Source organism: Lutra lutra, chromosome 10 (genome assembly GCF_902655055.1).
Source record: "Lutra lutra chromosome 10, mLutLut1.2, whole genome shotgun sequence".
NCBI classification, from domain to species: Eukaryota; Metazoa; Chordata; class Mammalia; order Carnivora; family Mustelidae; genus Lutra; species Lutra lutra.
Window position 1 is genome coordinate 23,692,144 of NC_062287.1, and position 10,756 is coordinate 23,702,899.

Consider the following 10,756-nt stretch of genomic DNA (forward strand, 5'->3'; position numbering starts at 1 on the left):
CTGCTCAGTGGGGAGCCTGCTCCCCCCTCTCTCTGTCTGCCTCTCTGCCTACTTGTGATCTCTGTCTGTCAAATAAATAAATAAAATCCTTTTTTAAAAAATCCCTTTATCCAAAAATAGCAGAGAATTACAATCCCAGACAGTCTTTGGCAAACCCACAAGCAAGTCCAGGGAATAAAGGACAGGGACACTCTCTTATAGAGGAAAGAGGAACATTGGGAAAGTTGTTATAAACAAAATGTCCATTGGAGTAACCTGGGGTTTCAAAGTATAGCGGCTTTTCATTGGCTGAGTTGTGGTGGGCTCTCATTGGCTGGGCTGTTGCCAGGGTAGGAAAAACTTCCTTCCTGCTGCTGAGACACCCAAGTAATACTCACCTGTGAGATCTGTCCCTTCCTGTTGGATGGGCCATGGCAACAAGTGGTAGGGCTCCCCCTGCTGGCCTCCTGATTCCATCCTAAAAGGTTTCTTTTTCTTAGTTTTCATGGCACAGTTGCCAGCGCCAAGCCTACGCCATGACTGTCATTATTTCCAAGCACTTGAGTGAAAGACCAGTGGGGAAGGTGTTGGGTGAAGAAAGCTGCTGTGTTTTGCACATCAGGGTGACACTCCTGACCCGAAGTCGGTTAGGCTTCTAAGCTAGGCACTGTTTCTAGTTGTGGTGACAAATTTTCCTGAGCCATCCAACCTCCATCTTTTCTTCCACTGACTAGGTGGGGGCAGGAGACAGATGACCTGGGTGTGTAAAGGAGTGTCTCATGTCTCCTACTCAAAACCAGATAACCCAAAGGGAGCAGCTTTGCTCTCACTACATGTGCTAGTGTTTTCACCAGCTGACCCACCATCCTGGCTTTCGTAGGAGAGTCTCTCAGATATGGAACACAAGCAAAAAGCTTACAGGATGCCTCTGGAGAAGGGCAGCAGAGGTAAAACCAGATGGAAATTACAATATAAAGTAGAATCCACTGTCCACAGAGTACTTACTCTTTAGTATTTTTACCCATATTTTTTCTAGTCGCTTTTTTTAATAAATAAGAATATGTAACTTTGAGGGTTTTTTTCTTAAAAGTGATAATATTCATTTAACTTTGGGTGATGCAAAAATATTTTGGGATAATGCTATCCTAAACTGACTCAAAACCTTATGTTTAAAAAATGTTGCAGTGTTATAAGGATCAACTTTAGGGGCCTAATCAATGGACACAAATATGATGAATAAGTCACTTCCCCTAAATCCTTCTTATTTTTCAATAGCAAGAGTTCTTAAATTAATGGAAAGATATATAGATATAGATATAGATATAGATAGATCTATCTATATATATATCATATCATTTTTAAGCTACGGTCACACTTCCCTCTACAGTAGAAGATAAAAGGCCCATCTACATACTGCTAGCAAGAAAATAAATTGCAGAACCTTGCCAGAAAACTCAACAATAGGCTTAACAGAGAAACAGTAGGAAAAAATCTTGGAGTCAACCTAAATGTCTATTATTACATAATATGTATGATACACAACTATAAAATAACATGGGTAATGTTAGTCCAATTAAAAAAAATGTGTGTATGTGTGGTTAAGTATTGTGATATTTGCAGACAAACTCAAAGGATATATAGAGAGAGACTACTCAAATGGCTATTTTATTTCTTGGTGATAGGACTTGTTATGATTTTGGTTTTGTCTCTTGGCTTGTTCATAAGTTTGTGACAATAAAATATAAAATAAACACTGTCTGAGTGATATTGACAATTTTATTTTGATGTCTCTATGGTACATGCCTTGGTATTGATATAAAACCGGTTATATTCACCACCATGATTGATTGTACACATTTTGCCCTCCACTCATCTCTGTTTAACTGTTCTTGCCCTGCTCAGGCCTTTTAATAAAGATGGTTGCTCTCTGACCAGCTAGATCAATGAATTTATTTATTCTGTTTATAATTAAGCTTCATAAACAAATAGTTATCATTAGCATTTATGATTCTACCTTTTCAAAGTTCATTAACTCATTAATTAGTCCATCTTTGCAGTATGCTTTCCCATTTCTTCCTGAGCCATGAGATTTCGGTTTATCTTCCTTGTCTTTGAGCTGTATCTCCTCAAAGCAACGTAGTAACTCGGTTCAACAGCTATTTCTTGAGTATGAACAAGGTGCAGAGCGTGACACTAGGAATAGTGGGAATGGCACCAAAGAACAAGACAGAGAAGCACAAAATCTAGGGAACAAGAAAACCCAGGCATTAAGTAAACGCAGTGCAATGATTTCAAAAGCATCCTTTACGCACCCATTCCAACTCCTGGATCCATCCCGTATCTGTCAACTTCCTAGAGAATGTTCGTCTGCATCATTCTTGTTAAAATTTCACAAGTTGGAAATGTCACAGAATGGGAACTACGATATTACACATCTTCAGTAGATATAAACACTCAGAATGCAGGGACATGGGTATATTTTGATGGTGGTTTCTTAAGAAAAATCCAATCTAGGCATCAATGAGCCAAATTAGATAAGCGGTCTCTTTCTTCCTGCCCAGATTCACTGGCTTATCCCCAAGTGTATACCCTCATGAATTCTAGCTGCATACACATTTTGTTTTATTGTGAACACTGCAAGGAGCTACGCCTTGTCTTCTTTACTCAGAAGTCCATGTTGAAGTCCACATTAGGGGACAGGATGCCTGCTTAAGGGTTGGGTCCCAGATCCTTTGGATATTTTCCCAACTGCAGGATTCTCTTCACTACAATTAGAACTTAGGGTTTGAAACTAGATGTGGGGTGGGCTCCGGAGGCAGAGTTGTCTCCAGCAGCTGCCACACCATTGAGCAGATGAGAGAACGAGACTTCATGTTTGTCACTGCTGTCTCTTTCTGCCTCTCACATGTGTGATGATGATCCGTATCTGGTTGCCTTAGAGACTGTCAGACCTGGCATCTCTGTTTATCTGAAGAACACTTGGTGGTTTCTCAAAACAGGTGTGGCCTGGTTGAGCATAGCATAGCCACAATTTTTTTTTTTTTTTTTTGAGAAGTTGCTTTGACTCTGGTGGCTTTTACCAACTTTCCGAATGTCATTTGGTCTCTTTCAAAGGCTATTTGTCAAAGTGAACTAGTCTCTTACCTGTTTTTTTTTTTCCTCTGTATTTTAAGAGATGCAATACTAGATAAACAAAAAGCTTATGGAAGCAAAAATTGGTTCAAAGGGACAATTGTGTATTAGTTGTGGCCTGTATCTTGACAACTGGATCTGGCCCCCTCACTGGTGGTGTGGCTTCTGAGGTAGATGACATGATGAAAACCAGTTCTCATTTGGTAAACTCCAGGGGGTTACAGAGCTCAGGGAGTGATACCATCTCCAAACACAATATATATGTATAGCCTCATTGCTATGGAGCTTATGATCAGTAAAGGTATTGAAAGTATGTTAATACTGGGTCAGACTAAGCAGGGAAAACAGACTGTATGTCACTATGTCACTAAAAAGGTGGTGGAGGGGTGGGGGGTGTCCAAGCAAAAAACCTTCTATGGAGGGCCTGAAAATTAGTGAATACAAAAGTGTGGGAGAAACTGAGTCTATTTTGCTAGAGAGGAGACTTAAGAAAGCCATGACTTCACATATTGGGAAAAGCGCCTAAATGCACAAGCAACCATACTCATTACAGTGCCAGAGGGAAGAACTGGGTCCAAAAGGTGGACTTACAGTTTAAAAGGGGATAGAGCTCAATTCCATGGAGGCAAGACCTAGTACCCACAAGATCTCATCTAGTCATAGAAGAATGGCTGCTTCAAGAAACACGAAAATTCCCATCCACAGAGAGAAGGCCATGGAAGGATTCCTGTACTAGGAGCAGGATTGGATTAGACCTCTGAGGTCCTTTCCAAATGTAAGATGCTATCTGCCTAATTAATTGCCAGTCCTAGTCCTTGGTGTTGCCCTGGGCTCTCATCTCCGTGTCATTGAAATTTGGATTCACTTCTTAACTGTTAGATAATCGAGTGGATTCACATCTTTAAATCAGCAGTTGGCAGGAATAGGAGGATAGATAAATTCCTGCACTCTCAGTCTGATTAGTTCATGCCCCAGAGATTGGTTTAGGAAGATCCTGGAGACCATGAGGCCAGTCAGAGGTGAGTACTACTCCTATGTGAAATCGCCCAGAGATATCCATCTCGATTTGCCTCCTTTTTTCCTCCTTAATTTCCTTCTTTCTGGGGGTTTGAGTTCAGGGAGGTTTTGATCTTTAATGTAAGGTTTTGTTTGATTTTTGGCCTGGCATTCTGCAAGGCATCATAATAAACACTTAGGTGGCCAACCCACCTTTGTCTCCCTCACTGGTGGGTGTGAAAAGAATACGATCTATAGTCAAGTTTTGGTTTCAGCTCAGTCCCTTGTGAGCAGCATGGCCTTGTCACTTCACTTTTTGGGGCCTCCATTTTCATTTCTGAAATGGAGTCAGCACTATTTTCTGAGTTTAGAGGAATCAAAAGAGAAAATACATATGACACTACTTACCAGGCTTTGAAGCACCTTTTTCAAAATTTAGCTACAGTTGGATTTTTTTAACTGTATGTGATGGTCAGTGTAGAATATAAAAAGCACATTTTTCACTCTGTATGAGACATTAGAAGCAACATTTCTTGATCTTCCAATAAGTTCTAGGGAAAAACAAATGACTGGTGAGAACCATCACTTTGAGTCTACTCCTGTGTGTGAAACAGAGCATGAGGTCAGCAGCAGGAAAGTTATGTCTTCCTCAAATTCTCAGCTCTGGGTTGGGGTACATGAGCAAACAGAAAAGCAGCAGAAACTATTAGGTATTATTAAGTAAGCCTGACAACTAAGACAATAAATCTAGAAATTTACAGGGAATGCAGATTCTATGGAGTATATGGAGTTTCTATTATCTGTGGTTATTAGTTATGAAGACTTGACCTTTCTTCAGCATTTCTGCTTGAAGGGGAAAATGTTCATGGACAGTCTCTCCCATACCAAGTCCCAGAAAGAAAGTTCCCCGTAGAAGAGAGAAATATCTCACAGAGCAGGATTTAGCAGAGCTTCTCCCATCTCTGTGGAAACGAAACTGGTGTGACCATATCCTATTAATAACCTCCGTCGATCAATATTTTATTGTTTGCTTCAAGCCTTTCCTGCAACACATCGAGTCTGTATTTTTTGTTTGCTTTCCTCGCAGTCAGAGAAAATACGTAGCCACAAAACTTCACTCTATTTTCAAAAGCGCAGTCAGAATGTTACACTTCTAATTGTGGCAATGGGGTGAGGCACACCCAGTAGACAGAGAACTTTACACCTTTACAAGAAAACAGAGAAACCAAGATATGTTGTGATAGCTTGTACAAGAAAAATGCACCCCAACTTGGAAAGCCTGTTTTAGGGGTGAGTGGGACGACTCCATGACAAAACTGAGATGCTGGGTTGTCCTCACTCACCTTCCCCGTTTCTTCCTCAGCGGATGCCAGAGATTTTAAGCTTCCTGAACTGACACGGAGTTTCACACAGGCACCTTCCGCCTCTAGCTGCTTTCAGAACCTCGAGCCCGAATATTTCCTGACATCAGGTCCTTCACCAAGAATCTCTCCATCATCCATTTTCTCAGGGCACAGCTCTCTAGTGATAGGAACTAGGGCTGACAAATCCACATTCCTGAAACCTTGATTGTGACAGCCATTTTGGGGACCTGCCTTGGGTGTAAAAAGTGAACTTCTAGAGATGCAGTCTTACTCTAGTGAGAGGAGTGATTTTAGTTACAGAGTTTACAAGCATCAGGGCAACCTGGCAGAAGAGATTAATTATGGACAAAGTTCTGGAATTTGTACAATCAGACCATGCAGATAGCTGCTCACCTTGTCCAGGCATGGAGTCAGGGCTGGGGGAGATGATACACTCTTTTTTTTTTAAAATTTTTTTAAAGATTTTATTATTTATTTATTTATTTGACAGAGAGAGACACAGGGAGAGAGGGAACACAAGCAGGAGGAGTGAGAGAGGGAGAAACAGGCTTCCCGCTGAGCAGGGAGCCCAATGTGGGGCTCAATCCCAGGACCCTGGGATTATGACCTGAGCTGAAGACAGATGCTTAACGTCTGAGCCACCCAGGTGCCCTGAGTTGATACACTATTCTACTCTTCCAAGTTCCTGCTACAGAGCTTCACTCAGGAAAAAGGCAAGTGTCCACACAGAGGACAATTTCCCCCAGGTCTCCTGCCTGGGAGTGTAAGGCTGAACTGTGGGCCTTTATGAATAAAAGTAGGAAATAATATCTCAGCACACAGTGCTCTCAGTTGTATTTTTCTCTCTGTCTCCCTCGCCCTCTCCATATCTAATTAAACTATTACTGATGTATAACTGTGGCAACTAAAAACTGGGCTTACGTTGAGTGTCCAATTGACGCATTTGGGCCTTCAATCATTCATTTGTTAAATATAAGTGTTTAAGCATGTGTTCTACAAATGCCTATTGAGCATTTACTATATGCAAGGCAGTATGCGAGTCACTGGGGGTCTCAGGGGAGCAAGGCCCTCCCTGCCATTCAGAAGCTTGCAGGCTCCTGGACATAGACAAATGAACAGTAAATGAAGATGCAGTTGTGAGAAGCTCGGAGTAGGATGGGAACGCAGGCAAGGACCCTCGGAATGGTCGTGGGAGCTCAAGAAAAGCTTCACAGAAAATATAATATCTAAGTTGTGGTGTAGGGAGGGACAGCCCGTGAAGACAGACCAAAGGTTTGCCTTCTGCTCCATGAGTCCAGCCAAAAGGTGGGGGAGATCAGATTATACAGGAGGACCAACAAGGTTTTTTTTTTTTTACTATGGCCAGACACAGCATAGAGGATAGAGAATAGAACGAGATGAATTTGAAGAGAAAATCAGACCTAATATCACTTTGGATCTTGCATTCTTCTGGTATCATTTACAGCCAAAGACCTGGCTGGATAGAATTTCTCAGAGGGTGCAACTTGAATGACAAAGGTCATAGAATTGTGATGCTGGATGGAGGTTAGGGGCCATGTGCTAGAACACCTGTCCCCAGTGCCTGTGTACGTTGCATAACATCGAGTGCACACCTCCAGCGGGGAGGATCCCACTCCCTGACTGAGCCACCTTCTCTCTCTCTCCAAGTCCAGGTCTATAACAGTCTTCCGTCTTTCTTTTGCGAAAAATGATGTGATGATCCTGGCCCTCAAGGGGGCTAGATTTTAAGAGTTATGGGAATGATGCATTCATTGTTAGATAAAATAATCTGGGAAGGATCATACAGTAACATAGTAGGCAAGGTTGAGCAGACTTTAGGATTTATTTTTCCTTATTTCTATGAGTTAAGATAAAAGACACAGTCCCTGTCATTAAAGAGTTTATGGTGTAAAGGCAAAAACGTGTAAGAAACCACTGCACATCTATTAGAATGGCCAAAATCTAAAACACAGACACAACCAAATCCTGCTACAATAGGAACTCTCACGCATTGTTGGTGGGAATGTAAGACAGTACAGCCACTGGGGAATCTCAATTGGGCAGTTTCTTACAAAACTAAACATGGCCTTACCATATGATGTAGCCATCTTGCTCCTTGGTATTTTCCCAAAGGAGTTAAAACTTATGTTCATGGAAAAACCTGTACATGGGTGTTTACTGCAGCTTTGTTCATAATTGTCAAAGTCTGGATGCTGCCAGGCCGTGCTTCTGCGGATGAATGAGTAATAAACCATAGTACATCTAGACAATGAACCATTATTCAACACTAGAGAGAAAGAAGCTATCAAGCCAGGGGAAGATATGGAGGAACCCCAAATGCATATTACTAAGTGAAAATCAATTTGGAAGGGCCACCTACTGTATAATTCTAGTCTATGACATTCTGGAAAAGGCAGAACTATGGAGACGATGAAATATCCGTGGTCTCCAGGGGCCAAGAGAAATGAGGGATGAACCACAGAGGATTTTTAGGGCAGTGAAAATACTCTGTGAGATACAATCACAACGGATACACGTTGTTATGCCTTTGTCCAAGCCCATAGGATGTACAGCACTGAGAGTGAACCCTAATGGAAACTATGAACTTCGGGTGGTAATGATGTGTCAATGTGGGTTCATTAATTGTAACAAATGCACCACTCTGGGCAGCGGGGGGGGGGAGGGGGGGGTAGTTGTGAGGGGTTGCGGGGGATGTCGATAACTGGACAGGCTACCTCTGTGTGGGGGCAAGAGGATCTGGGAAATCTCTGCACCTTCTGCTCAATTTTGCTGTGAAACAAACACTGTTCTAAACAATAAAGTCTTCAGAAAAACACACAAGTAGAGTTAGTTCAGGAATCCTGGGCAGTGCCTGTCAGGACTGTCTGAAGGGAGGTTGGGAGAACAGAAAGGAAACTGAACTACAGAAGAGAGTGGATGTGAGCCACACAGAATCAGGGTCAATTAAACAAACCTGTTGACTCTGGACTCTAGCTGCTACATCTCTTTTAAGTGAAGGTCAGGGACTTCCCACTGGGTTTGGGATGAAGGAGCTCCTGCTGGGAGCTTGTGTGCTGGATATTGTACCAATCAAAGAACATCTCAGAGACCTAGTCATAGAACCACGTGACAGCTTTTATAAAGAAAATCACCCTCCATTAGTTCATGGGTGTCTATATATTTTGAATCCGTTTAAATAGAGTAAATTTTTATAGTAAGACTATTCTGCAAATGATACCAAAACTATGGAGATTGGAGACAATCCTTTAACCCAGATACTACGATAACCAGGAAATGGAGATTTTAGGAGCAAATGAGACTTTAAGAACATATCAAAAATCACATTTCATATAAAGTTGTACATAGATCCCACCCTGTACCTCCTTTTTTAAATTTTACATTTTTATTTTTATTTTTTAAGTTTGAGCAGGTTTTGGGTTTACAACACAGTCATTCGACAATCCTATACATTATGCTATGCTCCGCACAAGTGTATCCATCACCTGGGCCCACACACCGCTATCACAATACCATTGATTCTGTTCCCTTTATCCCCATGATTTATTCATTTCACAGCCAGAAGCCTGTATCTCCCACTCCCCTTCACTCATTTGGCCCATCCCCCAAACCCCCTTTCCTCTAGCAATTCCCAGCTCGTTCTCTGTATTATAGGTCAGATTCTTTGTACCTCCTTTTATTTTCATTTTGAGTATATAAACCATGTGCTCAATCTCCCTCCCATACCCAAAAGTCTTTTTTGGGTTTTTAGGACAAGGTCTATGTGGTCAAAATTAGCATGGGGTTTAACGCCACTCCTCTGTCTCAAGAGTAATTTTGTTCTCTACAGACGTTGAGAAAAATCAGCACTTCACTGTGTGCCTCATACAGCAGGGATCCCTCCTCTTCTGAGATAATCCAGCTCTTCTACTCTGGTATATGACATTTTGGGTTATACGTGTTTTTTGCCCAAACCAAAGGTTGTTCCAGAACTCTCTGGGTTCACTGTGCCCTGCTATCTTGTATTTGTTTCCTATTGCTGCTGTAACAAATCACCAAAAATTAGTGATTCAAACAAAACAAATTTAATGTTTTATGATTCTGGAGATTAGAAATCCTAAAATTAACGTGTTGGTAGGGCCACATTCCCACTGAAGGCTCTAGGAGAGAATCTGTTTCCTTTCCTTTTCCACATTCTAGATCTTTCCATTCCTTGGTTTGCCTCTTCTTGAATCGTCCAAGCCAGAAGTGTAGCATCTTTGTCTCTCCCTCCCCTCCCCTATCTGCCCCCCTTCTCTCTCATGTTTATAAGTCAAATGTAAAAATGCAGTCTGGGCCTTTCAGCCAAAGTGAAATCATTCAACAGGGCACGAGGTGACATCTGACTCTCTCATATTTATCATCATTCTATGCCTCAGTGGCCAACTTTTCTCCAACATCAGCTTCTCCAAGTTAGTCGAAAGGCACTTGTAGAACTCAGTAAGCAGGACCCCCGAATTCTAGCCTATACCACCGTATTCCTAAAGATCGGCCACACTACAGACTAAGAGGATTGTTACTTCTGTCCCAGCCAATCAGTCCGTCCACTGGGAATCAAGAAAGAAGTAGTAATTTCCCATTATTGTGCCCGGTACTCTGCTGCATGCAGGGGATACAGTGAATAATACAGATGCTCAAGTGGTGAATAGTACAGATGTTCAAGAATCATCAGGAGAAAGCAAGAAGCGAAGCAGTGTTGTTTAATAGACATCCCTTGATGAGCAGAATAGCTGACAGCAAAAATAACACGATGAAAGGACTAGAGGCGGGAGCCTGGCTGTATGAGGCCATTAGTTGTACTACATTCCTAGATTTGTTGCTCAAGAATAATAAATAAGAATTTAAAGACTTAGACCCTGGATGCAGAAAAGTTTCAGTGTAACTGGGCAGACAGGATGTTGTGCATAAAATGATATGAGAAGAATTAGTCAATTACAAGCATTAAGTCAAGAACAGGAACAAAGGTACAGAAGGAAGAGCTTCTAACAGATAAGGAGAGCAGTCCGTGAAAGGACAGGTTGGGACAGTTGTGGAAAGAGGTTATGCAGTCGGAACAAGGGAAGAGTTGGATATTTAACGCAGACCTTCTGATAGAAGGAAACAATGGCTGGAGCTTGGAGAAAACCATTCCACCAAGTGCATCCACGTGGGTGTTGACAAAACCATATGAAAGGGGGCACCTGGTGGCTCAGTGGTTCAAGGCTCTGCCTTCGGCTCGGGTCATGATCTCAGGGTCCTGGGATCGAGCC